At 36.3% G+C, this 21482-nt stretch overlaps 1 long non-coding RNA gene across 2 annotated transcripts in view; it reads right to left on the reverse strand.

Annotated features, from left to right (window-relative positions):
* Window positions 1-479: 479 nt before the first annotated feature.
* Window positions 480-21482, reverse strand: part of LOC137860564 (uncharacterized) — a 92820-nt gene continuing 71817 nt past the window's right edge. For both annotated transcript variants that reach the window (XR_011099013.1, XR_011099012.1), the window contains one exon: window positions 480-3529. This is a non-coding gene — a long non-coding RNA (uncharacterized lncRNA). The remainder of the gene's footprint in view (window positions 3530-21482) is intronic.

The raw sequence follows: 21482 nt of genomic DNA on the forward strand, positions 1-21482 counted from the left end.
TACTAACCTTCACCACTCCTTAAGCTTTAGGGATTCTAAATGCAAATTTATTCTTTAGCATAACATTTCATTTGCTCCTGAATGAGTAACACTCCCATAGAAATGAAAGAATTCAGACTTCCAACTTGCAAGCTAGCATTTTACTGCTAATATGTTCTACCACCATTTACCTTCCAGTTTTATGGTATTCTAATTACAGTCCACAGGCATTCAGTGGTCTTCTACTACTTCAGCTGGAGTTCAACTTCAGGTGATCTCTACCTATTTGGACGTCCTGCTGAGTTATTGGTTATTAAGGTAATGCAACTTTACTCCAGTATAAAAATAACATAGAAATAAAATAATGAATAGCTTTCAAGGAGAGGAAAAGACTTCCCTCGCTCAAATGCATCTCCTTTAATAACAGTTCTCCAATCTGAATGTTCTTTACTTTCTGTTACTTAAAGAAATCTGTAGCACTTCATTGTGAACAAAAATTCTTTTTTAATAAATATTGAAGCACAGTGGTAGATGCAGAAACATTTTTTCAATCTTCTGAGAAAAAGATATGTTTCTACAGACTAATAGGTACTAAGAAGCCATCAGTGCAAAGATTTCTCGATAGTTCTATTTTGTCCTCTTATTAGCTAAAGTAGCCAGTGACTTTGGTGTTAACAAAATGTTCTGCTTATGTATATTTGATAGGCAGGGAGAAGAACAAAAGGAACCAGAAGCTAACACTTTATTACTCAGAAAAAAACAGCTCATAGTACTACAGTAGCATTTCCTGACTTACCCTATAAAAGCCCTATAAGGTAAATGCATAAAAATGGTATACAGGAAATTGATTTTGGTGAATAAATTGCTGGCAAATAAGCATTTGGTAATACAGAACTCTGTTATTCAACAACATTTACAACTGAGAGTTGGCTAGGAACTTTCCAATGAAATGCGAGGGTTGTTTTTTTCTACGTCAAAGAATATCAGTAAGTCAAAACCAAAAGCATATACAGTTAGCTTTAAGAAGTTTGTTACTTTAAACATGTTTCAGATAGGCTGTCCTATTCCGACATTTTCAGAATGAAAATTTGGTTTACTTTTCAATTCAGAATACATCATGTTTAGAAATAAATATTTTTAAAATAAAAATTAATTATATTCAGAAATTTTTAATACACAAAAATAAGAAAGGTCTAAAGGAAATGAAATAGTCTGCGCACATTAATCAGGGTTTTTATTGCATGTTGCTTGTCATTTCAACACCTTGTCTAAAATACTGCCCCAGTATAAGAATGTCATTCCTTGCTTATCTCACTTTAAAAATCACTTAGGATTTTTACATTGCCAAGGGTAATATGGGCATGCTCTTGGGCCCTATGAATCAGCCACGTTATATTGAAATTTGACTTTTTTTTTTTTTGAGAGCTTTCTGCTCGCAACATTTGTCCTTTACATTAAAATTTCCATTCTAGATCCTCAACTCTTTTTCAATAACCTAACAGTGGCAATCAATTTGACAGAGACGCAGAAAAGGAGTCATAGACCCATTCATGCTTACATCTAATCTGATCCTGTATTAGATTATCTTTAAAAATTGCATGCTTATCCAATTGCTTATTCATGTTTATTCAGTGCTGGTGACACAGTTACTGTGAGAAAAAGCTGAATCCAGACCTGTTTTTGTCATTGTCTTCTGCAAGCTTCCTAGGGTAGAAGTTAGCTTTAGTCAAGTTCACCTTTAATACTAAGAAAAGTATATAAGTACATGTAAAGTGCTTCTGGCAGAATTATTACCGGCTCTTGATTAAAAACTATCCTTTTTCTGAAAGCCGTACATACAGATGCTACTTTATACTAAGTGATGCATTTAATGTTTGTTCAGTTATGATAAATGTGCTTTATGTAGCATCTTTGACCACAGGAAGATCACTCAGAAGTTCAAAGACAAGCAAATGCTCACTCTGCTTCCACCATAGTCACTGACTAGAATATGTCAATTTTTACAGCTAAAAGATTAAAAACTTGAGTGCATTTGCACCAGTTCGTAGCATGTGTTGCTTTTACTGCAGTTGAGTAGCAATACAAAATTACTTGTTTTTGTTAATTACACACTCATCAAAACTAGTTTAGCTGCAGTTACCACAGAGCTCAGCATGAATTCATATATCCCTGAGACATACACAGGTGTCTCCTCAAGGCTGCAATACAGTTATGCTGCTTACAGTGAATTTCATGATCTTTTTTCTTATCTTGTATTATCTTTTATTGTAGTGCCACGTACTGGAGCTGCACAGCTGTAAAGTGTGTGGCACTGCTGGATTTATCCAACTATCCATCAGAGTTAAGAGATAGCTCTCAAGTCTCAAGGGTCTGAGGTACCTTGCCAGGGAGTGAGAACCCTGCTTCTACTGTTTCAGAAAAAAAAGTCCACTGGACTACGTTTTTGGAAGAGGAGAAGAAAATAAAGATTATCTCCAAATTTCATGTTTCAAGTAAGAAAATATCTTGCATATTTAGACACCATTGTTTGACCTTTCCTAAATATGTTAGTCTCTCTTTGTGACAGCTGGATTATTCAAAGGATTTAAGCTTGCTTCTCTCAAGAGGGCTTAAAATGTAAATTTGGTTCAGTGTTTTCCTGACAGAATCATTTAAATATTTGAGTAAAAAAGGTGACAAGAATAATGCTTTTCTGAAGACAACTATTCATCTATGTCCAATTTAAACTTCAGTCTTTTTAAAATACTGAACACATCTATAGACCTTTATGGAAACAATATACTGACTGATTCTATTTTTTTTTTTCTTTCTTATAGAACAATACATACTTTAATATTGACCAAGAGTTGAATGCTCTAAGTTAAAATTATCTTGAGGCTGAAATTCAAAATACAGTGTAACATAATGCAATTGAAACTACCTTCAAATCTATGAAACAAGATCTATGATAACTGCTAAGAGTTAAGAATATTGTAAAGAAATGCCACAAAATCCACAATCAAGGAAAAATTAACCATCCTTAGAGGAAAGAGACCTACAGGAGAAGTAAAGGCAAGTATAAAAATAAATAATGAAACCAAAAAAAGGGAACACTGATAGCAATTAATATAAATTAGGAGCCAGGAGACTGCTAGAATGCTTGAGGCTAACATCAGTGAGAAATCAATGGCCAGCACAATTAAGGACAATAAGGATTTTTCAAAGTACATTAGCAACAAAATGCATTCCAACAGTAGTATTAGTACAGTAATAGATTAATATAGTAGGATGGTCATTAAAATCCAGGCAACACAAAAAGGCCCCCTAGTTCCACTCTGAATTTGGGAGAATTCCAAGTTGATACCATCAAGAAAATACACTACGATATAGAAGTTATTTAAGGAAATAATACGAAGTAGTTACCATGCTAATACTTTTTTTTTTTTCTTTTTTTTTTCTTCCATCTTCCCCCCTCTTCCCCCCCCCCCAGAACAGCACAGGTAGAAAACTCAAATCTAAGAAACAGAGAAAAGCTTCTGTTGTTGATGGCTCATGAAACTCAGGGAACTACCTAGGAAAAAAAATATGAATACAGTATTAGTTTTTATATATCTTTAAAAATTCAGCAGCATGACCTAAATGGATGACTGGATATGACCTCAATCATAGTTACAGGTAATGGTAGAGTTGCTTGTTTGTCAGAAGAGTTTAATGGAAGGTTCAAGATTTATTAATTGATAGATCTCAAAACACAACTGTAGATGGACAGTCTTCATTGTATCTGTGTTCCTACCAAGCAACAAATCTATGAACAAGTAATTATAAGATATCTTTGCCTATTTCTGTCTAGCAGACAGAGGTATAATGCGTTCCAAAACTGGAAGCCGAGGAAAGACAAATAATTCAAAATAAAGTGCAGATTTCAACTACCAGGTAAAAAATAAATAAATATGGGGTAGCAGCCTTCCACCAGTGATGTTGGATTTTCCATGGCTAGAAGTAGTCCAATCACAGCTGGACACTTTGCTTTTAGAAGTAGAGCCTAAATGAAAATGAAATTAGGGAACTTTTACACTGGGCTGTCAGTTTACATATAATCTTCCTCCAATTGCAAGGAGAAGCCATGAGCAGGAATACTCCTTACTATTCCTGGGCATACAGCCAATTCAATGGTTTTGATAGGATATAAATGGTGTGCTGCTAACAGCACTGGGCCAGCATTTCCACTGCCAGTTTTATTTACAGCCTTGCCATGTTGATTTAACATAGCCAGTGAACAACTGCGGCACAAGGGAAAGGGGCAGAAGAACTAAATGTTAGCCACTATCAGTCTCAAAGTTTATATTCAAATGGTTGCAATATTTTGTCTGGTACTGCCAAGCAAGAGCAAAATCTTGCCATCTCTACTTGTTCCTCATTGAGACAGGGGTCCTGGGAAAAATGTCTGTAAAGACAAACAAGAGTTGATAGTTTATATTCAGTCACCCAGAACACAAACTGATACAAGTCACAAGAGTATAGCAGAAACACAGATGTGAATAAGGATTGTTGCAGATCCAGGCCTCATTTGCAAGAAGAACAAGAATTTAAAAACACATTACTACCTTAATGCTCACAGATTTTTTTGAAGCCAATTGGTCACCTGGTAATACCTCTTGCAATCTGTAATCCACATGAATAGAAAACAAATATCCAATGTAAAAAATCTGAAATGCAATACGCGTCACATTTGAACAGTGATGAACGAAGAGCCTTTCGCATGGTAGGACAGTAGAGTGACCTTTTCCACTGTATTAAGCTTCCACTACACAATACCAGCATTAGACTCTGCTCTGCAACTAACTTTGAAAAGTATAAATTGACATCTATCCCACTGTATGTTTACTTGTATTCTGAGGCACTGAGCTGGGAAGTTTACAAATTGGTGGAGGAAAGCAAATTTTTGCTTGTTTTACAGGGAGACAAGCATAATTCAGTGAAATTCAGCCTTCAGAGTAAAAAGACTCTAGTGACACACATTGTAGACCTTGCTGTTATTCCCAGGGCATTCTGAAGAGGTACCAACTGATGGAATCAAAATATTGTATGTTTTAGAAGAGTCATCTGATAAGCTTCTTCATTCTAACCTTCTAGTTGCTGTTTTTTGTTGTTTGTTTGTTCTCCTTCACATAATTATGAAGCATTCCTAATTTAAACTTCCCTCTTTTTTTTCTAAAAATGATCAACTTTAATCAAGTTTTCTCCATCACTTCAGTCATTCATCATGACTGAAGTGAGACTCTGACACCTTGGAATAGATAAACCACAAGTACAAAATATTCAGAATCCTTGTTACTGTAATTACTGTTGTAATTGTTTTAACAGATGTTAAAAAATAAAAACACAGTAAGAGCTGGAAGAGTAATAAAGGGATTAGATTTCACAGCCATAGTCATAAGCCTTAAATAATGAGCGGAAGGAAGGAAGCAGGGGATATAAAAAATTGGAGAAGAAACATCCTAACTCCTCACTGAAAGAGAAAAGTCCCCAACAGAACCATTCACAGTTTATTTGTTCATGTCACTAAACTTTCATTCATCTTGGATTCTTCCTGACCACATTGAAAAGTATGGCATTGCTACCTTTAACTGCAATAGATTTTGGTCAACTCAGGAAAGGTGGAAAGAGTGTGCAAAAGGCATTTCCAAGCATTCTCCTTTCTTAAACAACCATGATGGACTCTTCAAAAACTACTGCATCATCCTCTCTGGCTTTGGTAACAAAACATTTAATTCCCTACTGTTGTCAAACAACGTGTTTAAGACTCATGCAAGCAATGAATGTTAAAAGGAGAAGTTCTTTTCCAACAAAAGGAAAAGCTAAACTGCAAAGACCTTTGAAGGAAATGCTGCACCTCAGTGCTAGTATCTTTGATCTGTGATTGGTACCTTTAACAGAAGTACACTTGACACTTTAAATATTGATGAGATATTTGCTGAGCTGCCATTAAAAGCCAAGGCTTCACTTTCTAGTGAAAGAAAAACACAAACTTCAAAGACTCTGTAGGGGTCCTGATCTCAAGAGCCTTTAAAGAAGCTGAAAGTATATCAAACCAAGGGATGGGGGATCACACCATCTTGGTTTGATATGCTATCGCATCAGTTGTTATATGCAATTGTTGTGAAGTATTAGGAAGTGTGAAGACTCTTTTGTAGTTACCATTTTACTACCTAGGGTGCAAGAAAATAAAATCATCCCCTTTTTATCAAGACAGAACATGTTAACAGGTAGTATTTATACTACAAATACCTTCATACATTTCTGTTCTTTGATTGTGTAGATAACCAATTTATGTTTTACTAACTTTTTCTGAGACCCAGGAAAAATGCATCTGAAAACTTCTGACAGATTAAAGTCCAGCAACCAGACAACTATGTTCAAAGCAGCCAGTAGAAGGTGAAATTTCAGTCATATGCATAAGCACACTGTATGCAGATGAAGTAAAAATGAGTGTCAAGGGCCAATAAAGCATTCAGTTGAGTTTTCTTGCCTGTTCCACTCTGATTTCATCCATATGTCCATCCAAGCTTCATTATTATTAGTGCAACTATGTGGAAACGTGCTATATGTAGAAATAACTATCAAGGATAAAGAACAAAAAAGTTCTCTTTGTTACATGAAAGTAAAGCAGTACGAAATGTGAATGAGTGGCTGTTCTCCCTGCATGTGAGCTGAGCAAGGCAGAATTAGAAACATGAATTTAGCTGAGAAAGGAGAAGCATAGTCCAGTTTATTTCTCCACAGAGTAAGGGGAAGTATGGGTGAACTTCAGCTGATAGACTGCATGCCACACCTAAACTGACTATACTGCCAGATGCTCATCCAGCCATGTATGCTCTTCTGAAAGTAGTGAATATAAAGTAAATCTCTAATATTAAAAAGACAAAGTTGTAGTCAAAAAAATACACCTCTTTAATTTTGAAATTAGTTACAAAAATGAAAAAAATAATTTCAAGCAAAACTGATCAAGTTGTGAAATGTTTTTTCAGCAACACAAAGGATACTTGGCCAGGAGATAGTGTCATTTCCAACTCTGAGGAAAAGAGATCTGAAAATTCATATTATTTTCAAAGGTTTAATTTTATGAATTGTTTTTTTGCTGCTCAATTTAAAAAAGGGAGAAAAAAGAATAAAATAAACAAATAAATAAATAAAACATCACAGAGCAGTGGCATCCAGTAAACACAGAGACTCAACACTTCATGTTTTACTATAACTTCAGGAAAAGACTTATGGAACAAATTCTGAAAATAAGATACATCTAAGCAATCACAGATGGTATTCCTAAGACTTTTATCCAGCACCCCACACGCAAGCCTGGACATTATGTGTGCTCCTGCTGGCAGCAATTTGCTTAAGTGCTTATGCATAGCACTGTGCATATATTGTAGTCATGTTAAGACATTAGATCTTAAAATAAAAGCACTGGCTTCAGTATTAGCATGTACTAAAAGATAAAAGCAAGAAAATTAAATCATCTTTTTGACTGATGTTAAATTAGAAGTGAACTGAGCAAGAAAAAAAAATGACTTTAATTAATAATTTACTTTATGACTTTTTTAATTTGAATGTAGAAATGGAAAAGATTAAAAATGATATAAAATCATACCAAAGAAGAGACAATAATACTATCTGCACTTGATATCACAGTGCTGTGAGAAGTTACCTGAGAAAAAGCACCACTTTAGTTAATCTTCTCTATTGAACAGGAGAAAAATATGGACGTAATACAGTTAGACCAATATATTATGAATCTTTGCACATTCGGAAGTGAAACTTGTTATTCTGTTTTCATACACATTTTATTCCTAATAACATTTTCTTCAAAGCAATCTCAATTTACACTGAGTGAGAGAGCTTATTTGCATTTAGAAATGGAATGAAAGGTATGTGTTATTTTACAGACCAGTCAGGAAACATTGCATATGTTTTCTTCACAATGTAAACCAGATGCATTTTATACTGAATCACACCCTGAAAATGGCTGTTCACAAACACACACACAAAAAAAATTTGCTAGAAAAACATTTTGGGATTTTTCGAAGAGCATTCATAAAATTACCTTTTCAATTCCAATCACACTAATAAAACCCAGAGCCTTGGTGCCAGATCCTAAGCAGACAAATGGGCAAAACTTGCTTTTGTGTGTTAATCTTATTCTAACAGAAGACCATGTGTTTTGGTAAAGATTTGGAGTTTAAAAAAAAATAAAAAATAAAAAATCCCCCTACTACACTGAAAAGCTAACTTCATTAATTCTGCTTAGTAGAGATTTAAAAATTGGGTCCCATGAAATAGATATCAACCATTAGGTGAATATTAGACAATATGTGCTCAGCAGTACTCCAATCTAATCGCCACCCCAGCTGAATCAGTATAATGCTTCCTTTTCACTGCGTTATCTCTTTAGTAATATTACATTATTATGGCCAGATCATCAAATGGTGGAAACTGGCAGAGAACTATTGATTTCAGAAGAGCTATACTAACTTGCACCAGCTGAGGTTCTGGCTTTCTTAACATAAATGCGTTATAAACTTAAAACCATAGCTAGAACTGTGTGGACAAGCTACATGTAGTTGATACACAGCAACTATAAGCAACTATAAGAGGCATAATATAAAGAAGCACATATGATGAGGCTTACACTGAAGAACAGACAAAGCAGCTCAGGAATCTGTTGTTTTAAATATGAGGGGCATAGTTGGAATGGCTGAATGTTGTTTCAGATTGCTCAAAAAGATTATCTTCAAATAAAGACTGATGCAATTTAAAGTCTGAGCCACCTGCAGCAATGAATTACAAAGCAAGCAGCAAGCACCATTGAAGCAGATCATTCAAACAATAAATACAACTAAAATTATCTGAATACCTTTCAAAGACAGAATGAGTAGCAATTCTGTTGACGCAGAACAATTTAAATACAGGCATTCAAAAAGAAAAGTTGCAAACATTTTTTTTTTTAATAATAAAGGTGCACACAATGCACTTTCAGAGGATGTTTCCATTTCCTTACTCTAGTTACACTAATTTTGAGTGATTTGGTAGAAATCAAACAGTTGCAATGCCATTTTGACAGCTTAGAGCACTCAAACTCTTACAGAAATAGACAATAGTGTTCAGCTTCTTCTGTATCACATTCTAGTATGTTTGCACCCATTAAGTAATACTTAGTTTTGAAGGTATTTCTGTGGTGTCCTAAACTGAGGACTTATATACACCAACAGGCAAAGGTGCAAATTCCTATCACTACTGTTGGACATTGAAAGTATAGATAAGCTCTGTGAGGTAGGTGGACCTGTTTCCATGGACTTCTAAAGTGATTGATTTCTCATGAAATATATAACCCCCATATGCATCACGGATTTTGTTATACAATATTATTCACTTGCTTAAAACAAGATTCACATTTTGATGTCACAATATGATTGCAGATTTTAAAACATTCTGCGTATCACAAATACAACTGATTGTGGAAAAGCATAATTTTGGGTCTCCAATTTCATATCAGAAGAATCTGATTCACATATTCCTGGGTCACGGGGTAATTCTTACAGCTGTTTGGAATCTGTCTAGTACAGGCAAAATTACAGGACATATTTTATACAACTGTTAATATGGCACATGCCTAGAGCATCACGTGAGACAGGTTGCCAAACGATGGATCAAAACAGCAATAGCCAGCCCAGCAGAGGCATTGCCAGACCTTTTCATTTACTGAAAATAATACATATAAATAAATATACATATAGGTATATATAAATACTGGGAACATTAAATTGCTCCAGGTTTCTCTTTTAATTTAAATTTTATCTTGGAAGCACGAAGCTTCCAAATATACACAAAATATACACAGAAACATAAAACAACAGCGCCAAAATGCCCAGAACCTGGGACAAATTATTCTTCATCCTTCTACAGACAGAGCGGCATCAATTCATGCCACCTACAAGTAAAACTCCACAGTTAGTGCTCCTACCAGGAACAGCAGCTATTGTAAAACAATAAAATAAAATTTAAATATATAAAATAAAAGTAAGCATGGACCATAGTTACATAAGTGAAATACACACACACAGTACCACATAGGGGAAAGAAAGACAAATCTTTCATAATTCTGTGTGTGTGTGGGGGGGGGGGGGGGGGGAGAAAAAAAAAAGGTAAATAAATAATAAACATACATTAAATACCTAAACAAATATATTTATATAAATATATACAAACTTTTTAAAGTACCCTATCAAACTAAGAACAAAAATAGTACATGGGGAGCATTGGTAAGTATGGCATATTGCATATTCCACACATATTAAATACAGTTGATCATTACAGACCCTCACTTGAAATTTTTCAAGTACATTCCTTCTTTACTTATTTTTAGACAGCAGCTGTTTTGCTCTCCACTAAGTGAGATAATTTTTAAGAAGTCTGCTATTACTTGTACTTATAAAGCACCTGTGCAAGGAAGGGCCTCATTAGCAGAGCTGACTCTCCTCACAGAGGCTGGGATTTGATCTCAGTTCTATCAGTAGGCACCCTTGGGCCCAGCTGGGCCCTCCTGAAGTCACCTAAGTCGACTTTTTCCCTCCCTGAGTGCCAACACAGAGGACTGTCACCAGGCCTACACCATTCACATCTTAAAAAAAAAATAATTTCCTTCTACGACAAGATCACCCATCTAGTTGACAAAAGGAAGCCAGTCGATGTAATCTTTCTCGATTTCAGTAAAGCTTTCAATACTGACTCTCACAGTATCCTTCTGGACAAAATGACCAGAACACAGTTAGAAGTATAATAAGATGGCTGAACAATTGGTTGATGGGTAGGGCCCAGAGAATTCTTGTAAACAGAGTTACATCAGACTGGCAATCTGTCACTAGTGGGAGTCCCCAGGGCTCCATTTTATGACCAGTCCTCTTCAATGTTTTCATAAACAATTTGAATGAAAGACTTGAAGTTTTTTTGCGCAAGTTTGTGGATGATACCAAATTGGGCGGAGCTGTTGATCTGTCAAGTGTGGTGAGGCTTTGCAAAGAGATTTGGACAAGTTGAAGAGCTTGGTAATCACCAACAATATGAAGTTTAACAAGAGCAAGTGTCAGTTCTGCACCTAGGGAGGGGCAACCTTGGTTATACGTACAGACTGGGGGACAAGATGCTGAAGAGCAGCCCCACAGAAAAGGATCTGGGGGTTTTTATCAACAGCAAGCTGAACATGAGACAGCAATGTAACTTGGCAGCCAGGAGGGCCAGCTGTACCCTGGGGTGCATCAGACACAGCACTGCCAGCCAGATGAGGGAAGTGATTGTCTCCCTCTACTCTGCATAGGTGCAGCCTCACCTTGAGTATTGTGTGCAGTTTTTGACACCACAGTATAAGAAAGACATAAAGCTGTTAGAGAGTGATACAAAGATACTAAAGGGTTTAGAGGGAAAGATGTATGAGGAAAGGCTGAAAGTCACTTGGATTGTTGGCTAGAGAAGAAAAGACTGATAGGAGACCTCATCGCAGTCTACAACTTCCTCACGATGGGGAGCAGAGAGGCAGGCACTGATCTCTTCTCTCTGGCGACCATCAATAAGACCCAAGGGAATGGGTTGAGGCTTCGACAGAGGAGATTCAAGCTAGACATCAGGAAAAGGTTCTTCATCAAAAGGGTGATTGAGCCATGGAACAGACACCCCAGGAGAGTTGCCATGGCACCAACCTAGCTGGAGTTCAAGAAGTGTTTGGACAATGCTCTCAAACACATGGTCTGATTTTTTGGGTGGTTCTTTGGGGACCCAGGAGTTGGACTCAATCCTTGTGAGTACCTTCCAACTCAGATATTCTATGATTCGATGATTGAAAGAGACCAGAAAATTCATAATCCAGCTGCTGTACAGTAGTTTTTAGTGGCACTGAAGAGTACGTGGAGACATGGCTGAAGACAGCAAAAGCTGACAAGCACACATGGGTTTAAAACCATGGCTAACATTCTTGTCTGTCTCTACACCAGAACTGCTAGTACAGAGAAACAAAGAGCTGTAAACTGAGTAGTCAAGGGTCTCATAATTAAAGATATGCCTACAAAGAACTTTTTTTAGCACAAAAGAAAGGCTATGTTAATGCCAGCAGTGTAAAAATTTTATTGTCAGAAAAACATACTAGTTACAGAGCTTACTAGAATCCATTAAAACTATAGTGAAAAGACATGTAAAGTAACATTAGCAGCAAATTTAAGCATAGCATATACTGCTTTGGAGCGCTAATCATGGAACAAGTTCCTATACTGAATAGAATGTGTGGACTACTCCTAACCATTGCTTATGACTGAGTTGGTCAAAAGTTGGGAGCTTTTAAGGCTGAATAATCTGCCTTCCTGCTCCATAAGAAACTACAGAACTTACCAAATTGGTTCAAATTGATCCATGCATGGTATTGGGAAATTTCAGAATAGTATGAATAATGTTCTTACTCAACCTTACTAACATTAACAGTCATACTGCACTTATTTTCGGTTGCAGATGAGGAACATCAATGTATTATTCCTTTCTGTACCCATCATAAAGGCAGACTTTCTAAATTCCTCTGGAGGAAAGTAAATATGAATGACTTGTTATTTTTTAAAAAGTTTGATTGAGAAGAGGACCAAAGCATTCAGAATCTCAGCATGCCAGTTTTCAAACATGGAGTAAATATTTCTCTAATAGTATTGTAACAGGGCATCACATTCTAGCTAATTGATATAATTTTTATTACTTGATTAAAACATGGGTCCAAGAGTTCTGCAGATGGATTTTTTACCTTTTTTATTAAGTACAAAGGCTAATCATTAAAAATTGAAATAAAACATAATGAATGTCTACACAGCTATCTAAATAATTAATTCAAATTTCTAATATTTTTTTCTGCTAAATTTTCTTTTTTGGTATGACTGCATAAGCTGTTATACAGACAACTCCCCAGATATTTAAAATACACTTAGCATGATTTTTATTTTTCATTTGGTCATGATCATACATGTTCTGGGAAGAGTCATTTCTTTGTTGATAAAATACACTACGCAGGGCCAGGGGTGTGGGGTGGAAGTATCTTTCTGTACGCCCCATTTGAACCCCCATAGCAGCAGACTGCCAAGATGTAGCTCCATTTGGGACCACACTCCATCTTCAAGGTACAACATGGTAATGAAGTCTGGCTGGCTACGCTCAACTAGAACTGCACTGAATCGTATGCAAGATTTCAAATTCAGTAGCCTCCAGGTGTTGATAAAGAACTACACTTTTCTGTAATCCCAAATGATATGGGCCAATTTAAATTTGACATGCACTTTTGAACATACAGGGACAAGGCCTTTATTGCAACTCTACAGATGAAATTAATATATGTGAGGAGATGGCAGGATGCAGAGAGAAAGGGGCATCTACCTTTTTTGCCAATATGATGTCAACGTAGCAGAATGCACTTCCATGTCCACTCTCAAAGGAGCTGTTATAATCTTCAGTAATAAACTTCTAATTTGATGCTTAGAGGTTATTTTTTGTATGACAAATAAATGTCTGCTTTCTAGACTGTTATGAATCAAATCATGTAATATACAACCTAGGCTGGAGATGACAAAGACCTATTAGGTCATCTACAGAGTATTCCTCTGCCAATGCAAGCTTGCTTCCTTCAGTCTCCTAGTACTTTCTTCAGTTTACTTTTTAAAATCTCTAGCACTGGATATTTTGCCACTTTTGTAGGCTCTTCTGGTATCACAGAAATTTAAGTTACATGACATTATTTTTAACCACTAGGCTAAATTATTTTATTGACACTAAGACCTATTACCTGTATTTCTACCACCTTTGCCTCATAGATTTATTTTATTGATTTACATCCAATCAAAAAGCCATTTTCCCTTGTATATTAGGATTTTTCATTCCCACCCTTCTCTCACATTGTTTTCTTCCCATCTTCCCATACTCCTTTCTTTTTATAATTTGCTTTTCCTCCCCCTCTCCCCAGATAAATCTCAATTTATTTTTTTTCCTTTAATTCTAATTGTCTTAGAATGATTTAAATTATTCTTCCACTCTGAGTGTTGCTTGCAACTATCACTAATTCAGTATCATCTGAAAATTTCATTAACAGGCTAGTTGCCTTCCCTAGATCAGTTCAACAATAATTCACATATCTGATATCTTGCATATTTTGTATGTCTAAATAGGCAACTTCTTTTTGAATAGTTGGTTACATTTTGTCTTGAATTTTGAAGCAGAAGGTATCACACACAGACTAATTATTACCAGAGAGGGAGAACATTTGTAACATCCATGAGTTTTCAGAAATAGTAATGGGTTTTTGAGTTAGCTTTGGTTGGTTTAAAATTGGTTGGTTTAAGAGTTTAAAATTTAGACATGTTATTATACTTAACCTCAAAAGATGTTCTTCTTCCTAACTACAAAACAGCGACCACATTGCCCACTTTTACTTGGTTAGAAAAACTCTTTCTTCTTACTAGTAAGAATGGAAAAAGAAAAAAAAAAAAAAAAAGAAAAAAAAAAGAAAAAAAAAAGAAAAAAAAACACTTCTCATTACCATTTCGGTGGCTACAGCACGTTCATTATATTTTGGTTACCAATGTCTACGTATCTGGGACGGGAGCACTACTATGTGCCTACCTCAGTAAAAAACAATGCATGAAAAGTAACTACCAAAGCACTGAATGACTTTGGTTAACTTTCAAAATGGATTTGTGTTGTTCCTCTTCAACATCCTAGAACAAAACACTATTATTCTGAATCTGCAGTAATCTGGTTTGCTTTACAGTAAGTTACATTTCAGAAAGGCAAATGAGCAATTATTATTTCCTAGGCATGAATATTTATACTAATTCCCTCCTGATGACATTTAGGGAAGAATGAAGGAAAGAGAGGAGTCAGCATCATATTGTATAAACCTGGACTGACACCCAGGGAAGGCCAGAGAGTGTTGGCTTTCAATGCCAGTGCAGTGCAAGAAAGCTATTAATCAGGTACCCAGTCCTCACACATCACTTCTGAGCTCCAAACAGTTCCTATAATAGCCTTACCAGCTTCCCCTAAGCAAGGATTCATGGCTTTTAAGGTGTCCTGTGGGAACCATGTAAAGGACAAGGCCATCACAGTATGCAGCTCTTTTGTTGGTTTATTCATGCTCTTTCCCCAACACTGATCACACAGAGATCCTTTGTAGCTGGATGGTTTGCACTGCACCTGACCTTTGTGGTTCCATTACTGACTCCACAACTCCTTTGCTAATGGACTGTTCTTCTTTAAGAGAGCATCTATATTCAGGGATGCTAACATTCCCTTCCTGACATGCTAGTAAGCCTCAAGGGTTTGTCTTGAATCTTTATCCTGCCTGGAAGTCCTGTAATCTAAATTAAACCTATTCCCACCCCTTCACCTTTCCCAGTCCCTGAATTGCTGTAAGCCTTATCCCTAGCCCACAGAACTCTTAATTGCTTTCCCCTTTCTCACAGCCTCTGTCATCTTCACATCCCTTTCCCACTGCCTCCAGCCTATATTTTAAGAAATTTCTCACCCAAAGACAGAGAAAAAGGGGAAATTAAAACAGATGCTCAAGCAAATGTTATTTATACTTCCTTTATCCCCACACAAACCATCAAGCAGAACCTCTAAACATCAAACAGCTTGATTCTGCTCAGAAATCCCTGTCCTGTGACATTCGAACAGGTTCTGCACAGTAAAACTCAGCACTGCTGCTGGTATTTCTGCTCAGCATGGAGGAGCACCCCTGTCCCACGGACCAAACATGCGAAATAGGTAGCAAAATAAAACAAAATAAATTATCCTCATTTTAAAGACAGGAGGCTAAAGCACTGAACCAACTAAGGAAAAAATAAATAAATAAAAAGCATATTTTATGCCTGTAGTAGAATATTCTTTCTATGAAAAACCTCACAAGACCAGTGTGATTTTTCACTTTGTTTTGCTGTTATTCAACATGAGCTTTTTAATTTAATTTCTGTTAAAAATTTTTAGATGTCGAAATGCAAAACTTCAAGCAATTAACTAAAGCATTGAGAAAGCATGCACTGAAACACCAAATGAGAGACAGTTGACTTCAAATACTTACTAAGACTTATCAGAAAATATCCTGAAAAAAAGACAAAAACAAGCATATATTTTAAAATGAGAAGCAGATGACCTCAGAAGATAATTTTGTTATCACTATTGTAATGAATGAAGCAGCAGGATCCACAATATTTAAATGTTGATCTTCAGCACTTTTCTTCATCATCTTTTCATGTATATCAATTAGGAAAAGCTACCACAGAGACTGTAAAGTATGCAAAATTTTACCAACACAAAACCCACACCTTTAAGGATTCAGTGCATCATTCATTGTCTTTTAGTAAATCTGGGCCAATGTGTCCCTCCAGGTTGATTTAGAAAATGAACTTTTGAAGACAGAAACTTCCCTTAACTGTATGCACGTTCACAGCCCAACACAGTGGAGCTGCAGCCTTGCTGAGGATCTCTGGCAGACATTATAACTTAGGTAAGTAGCTGGTCAGCTATGAGTTCAGTAGGATTATGGCAAAACTCACTTGGGTTGCACTTCCGTTAAGATGTTTATTATTGCAGTTATTACTGTCTTTCAGCTTAATCTCTTCCCTTGTCTCCCCGATTTTCATCTGGGACCTTTCCTTTCAGTTGTCTTATTTTATGTTGCGCTTTTACTTTGGAGTTTCAACATATTAAAATAAACCAGTATGAATTCATCTCTTATCCTGTGGGAATTAAAATGGAGCATGAGGGCCTCTTAAGAACCCAGAAAGGCAGCTGCCTCCACTTGAGGAAACAAGCAGCCACAGTGAGGGAGGTATATGTATGACTACTCCAGAGATTTAAGTGGGTTCTTATTTATTTTCCATCTCAGGACAAATAGAGAGAACTTCGAGGTGCAACAGAGGCAGTAGATGCAATCCTGCTACCCTAGAAAACACAGGAAGTGTTATTCTTTCACTGAATCTAAGATAAGGGATCCATTCTGAAGTTTTACACCTGTGTCTGTGACGTTTGTCGTGGCAAGTACCAGCTAGGAGTGACTGCACCAATGTGCCCTCATCTTGCAAAATGTCCATGCCTCAACTGACATGAGTCAGTTGGGTTTTGCCATTTTTTTCTTTGTTTCTTTTTTCTGTTAACAAGGAGTGTTAAGTGACAAACACAGAGGTCTTTGAAATCTGCCTAGGAAGGGGCTTGTTGTTATTTTGCTCAGGTATACTAAGCTTGATATTTTGAACCTTGGTGGTTTATTCTTTTCCTTAAATAAATATACTCCTACTTTGAAACAAGCAGGAGATGAAGTCAAGGTGTTGAAATGTTTCTCATTTCCATGCAGCATATACAGTATGATAAGCAGTTAAAACTAAGAGTAATATTTAGTATTTGGTATGTCAACAAAATCTCTTTCACTGTCAAATACTTCGAAGTCCAACACAACAAGAAAATTTAAATGGGTTCCAAAATGTAAATACCTCAGGACAAGGTCAGGCAAGGTGGCAAATATTTGTGTGTACTACACAATTCTGCCTGATGAAAAACAAACAGGTGTGGATTTTTTTTTTTATTCTTTTATATATTTTTTTTTTGTCAATGCAATAGTAAAGGACAAATGTAGAAATCTATCTTGTATGTGCATTTTTCTAGCATAAAAATCAATGTTTCTTTACACATTATCCCAAGGCTAGAAGTTCTATTAGTTCAAACTCTATTGACTCCTGGTCTGAAGTCTCATCCACCTCCAAGAATTAAGGAAGACAAGGGTATATGCAGTCCTCCAGTCCTTAGATTCTACAAACAATCTATTCCCCATTAAAAGCCAAAAATGCTGCCAGCCATACTAGGGTGAATATTGACATGCTTTAATGGAACCTCTTGCATATACCAAAAACACAATGGCAGGAACTGTCTTATTCTTATGACCAAAAAAAAAAAAAAAAAAAAAAAAAAAAAAGTTTCTAAAAGCCTAGATACTAGTTTCTCTATTGAAGGTTTTTTAGAAGTAATGGCATCTAGCAAAGGAAAGTCAGCAGCACCTGTTTTGTGATCTACAGTTCAAATTGTTAGTTATTAAGTAGACATGAAATAAAACTCTAGACTCATGGTCCGTTGGTAAAAATACACTGCAACAAATAGGATTCTTGCCTGAGGTAGAAGAAAACTGAGCTCCATAATCTTTTGAAGCACAACAGCCTCCCCATGATAAATGCTTCATTTATAAACTGGCGGATGAAATATTAAGTGAAGTGCTCTGATAGTGAAATAATAATGTTCAATATGCCTGCAGCCATACCACCTCCAACTATGTTCCCATCAGGTCACACAAACTAAGCCAGGTCAGCTTATGTCAGTGTTTGAATCAAACAGCTTCAGAAGAATGCAAGAGTTGCAGAAGTGTTACTGTGATTCAATTCATAACAGAGATCTTTCCTTCAATTCAGGTTATGTGTTCAGAGTAAGCTAACCATATCTGAGTCATCTCTTCTTAAATTAATTATTCTTATCCAAGATACACAACACTGGCAATTTTCTAAAATACTTATTAAAAATAAACGTTATTATCAAAGGCTGAAGAATCAGATTATTCAATTATTAGAGGAACTAATGTACCAGCAAAAAAAAAAAAAAAAAAAAATATTTTACAAGCTGCTAAATTCTGCCACCTATTGCTGCAGTGTTACTCCCTTTTGGTTAACCAATTCAAAATAAGAATTATCAGGCTTTTCTACATGAAGGTTTCATGCTAGATCAAACTTAAGTTAGAGTCAATATTCAGGTAGTAAATGGAGTCTGTTCTTCAACAATAACAGGCTTTCAGTAATGAGCCAGCACCTAAACAGAATGCTGAGCAAAACTGGAGACAGTCCTCAGCTCTCTATTGGTAAAAATTAAATGCTATATGTTATGCTAAACCTTCCAATCTTTATCGAAAGGAAGAAGAAATAGACAACTGGTCTACTACTGTTTCAATGAAAGCCAAATAAAAACAGAGCAGTTTATAGAGCTGTTTCCTAGTGCCCCTTATGTATTAATAGCCACATGAATCCCCGCTGAGACCAGAAGTACCTGTTGGCATGCTTCTCCCTGTTCCTGGAAGGCAGCAAATAAACACAGCCATTTGTAGCCAGTAAGAATACCTGCCAATCCTCAGGGAGCAAGAGGAGGTGGCACACTGAAGCAGCTAGCTTTGGTGCTCTAAAAGGAGACTTGAAAGAAGACTTTTTCACCCGAGACCAGAGGTCCCATCTCACCATTAATGGAAGGAAGGAATGCCCAGTTTCAGATAGGCAACAATGCCACTAGCAGCTGCCTTCTCTAGAGAACTGTGCCAGGACAGAGGCATGGAGTAGAGTGGGTTCAGAGTGGGTTATGGGGTATCTGGCCATACCCCAAAGCTCAGGCTAAACATTAAATCCTATTTAGTAATTACCAAAGGGAGAAGAGAAATACCCTTCATGTTGAGAACAATTCAACAGAGGCAATTGTATTTTGTTTCCATACAAATTTAAGCACAGTATAAGATCACACATAACAGGAGAGACAAATTACAGATAATTCTGATTTATTCTAGCCAACTCATAAACTACCACCACACTTACTATGCCCCCATGCCAGGCAATGGAAATGGACCCAGATAGACTCTTATGACTAACAAAGTAAAAGTTACATGTTTCATGCTTTATCATTTAGCAAAAATTGGTTATGCATTTCTTGAGAGATTGTGATAAATATTGACAGGGTTTCCAAGACACATTTATGCTATATGGTTTTATTTTAACAGGAAAGAAATACTGAGCTTTGTTTTATTGTTCTATTACAGTATTACCCAGAGTCTAAATTGCCTCTGGATGACCAAAATACAATGTTCTTACTGCTGTTGCATAATGCTAAACAAAAAACAACAGTGTCTTTTACAATTAAGTCCATTAATAGCTGACTTCCCTGAATTTACAGGAAGATGAACAAAATTGTCCTGATATTGCCCTCACAGGAGAAAGATGCATGTCTCTTTTCAGACAGTCTGTCTACCAATACCATCCTGTGGTAAGTGACGTTGCAAATACATTTGGCTGAAACTAAGTAATGTCAGTTTCATTTAAAATGGTATATTTTGCCTAGATCCACTATCATCATTCCTAGTCAGAGAGCCATGACTGCAGAGTACATAGAACTTTAATTTCAATCGATACGTGTGCACCATTTGAAATCAATATCTATAGAAGATATATTAAACTTCACTAGAAAAACGCCAGTAAATAGAGCCAATTATCAGATTTTTTTTTTTTTTTATATATTCATGAAATAGGAATAGTCATTGTCAAGATAAGCAATCCATTAACTGAATGAATGATTTGTCTAGTAGCTGGAAAGATTTAATCTTTAGAGCAAGAGAAATCTATAAAAGCTGTGAAATCAACAATATATGCTGACCGCAGAAATTCATTACTTTTAGGGAGACAGCTATTCCACAAAGTGATCGGCCTCCCTACAAGCATCTCAGTTCCCTCTATAAACATAAATTATGTAATTTCAGCATGAGATGTTTATGACGCTCCTAAAGTGTGTTCTAGAATAGGAGATAAAGTAACTGGCTACAAAAAATAACAATCCCTATTTGTGACATGGCCAAGGTATGGTGCTCGATTTTCCTGGGAGATGGATTGGTCCTCTAATTTTAGATTATTAGTATTGCTTCTTCTGGTGTTTTGTAACAAAAATGTTGAGATGGTATTAATAGCATCAGTGACAGTAGCACAGACAGAACAAGCCAGGAGCTATGGCTGTCATTATTCACCCTCTCAAAAATACAGTCCTAAATCCACTAGTCAGGATAGAAGCCTACCTATAGCAGGACTTTCCCCATTTCTCTAGTTTAGTGGAGTTGCATTAGAAATATTTTTTATCCACATCAAAGACAGAGAAAGAAGTGAGATTTTTCTTTTAGTTTCTAAAAGTACTCATCTGTCAAGCACTACTGATACTGCTTCACCAAACACAACTGAGCAGCACTTACTCAGCATTATAAGATGCGTTTCTCAAGAAAGACACTTCATATATGCTTTAAATAGTTTTCAAGGCTCTCTTCACTACAGAAGAGCTACAACATTGCTTGCTCGGGAAGCCTTTAGAGTGATTGAAGCATGAAGAGTGGGCTCTTGCATCCAAATGAGTTATTCTGTACCAGCAATATCAGCAAAATATAAGAAATCTGTGAGCATGAGGACAAAGGGTGGGTAGGACAAGCTCTCCTTTTCTGCATAGTGTTAAACCTGATTCATTCTAGGAAAAGCGCCAGTGTTTCCAATTGCACCTATCAGCAATAAGGACTGAAATTTGTGAGTTGCTGAGCAAGCACAACAGCCTCTGACTCACTGAGCACAAAGTGTGTTTAACACCCTAGAAAATCAGGACCTAGACTGATTTTACAAGTGCGGAGTACCTGC

This window comes from Anas acuta, chromosome 8 (genome assembly GCF_963932015.1).
Source record: "Anas acuta chromosome 8, bAnaAcu1.1, whole genome shotgun sequence".
Classification (NCBI taxonomy): domain Eukaryota; kingdom Metazoa; phylum Chordata; class Aves; order Anseriformes; family Anatidae; genus Anas; species Anas acuta.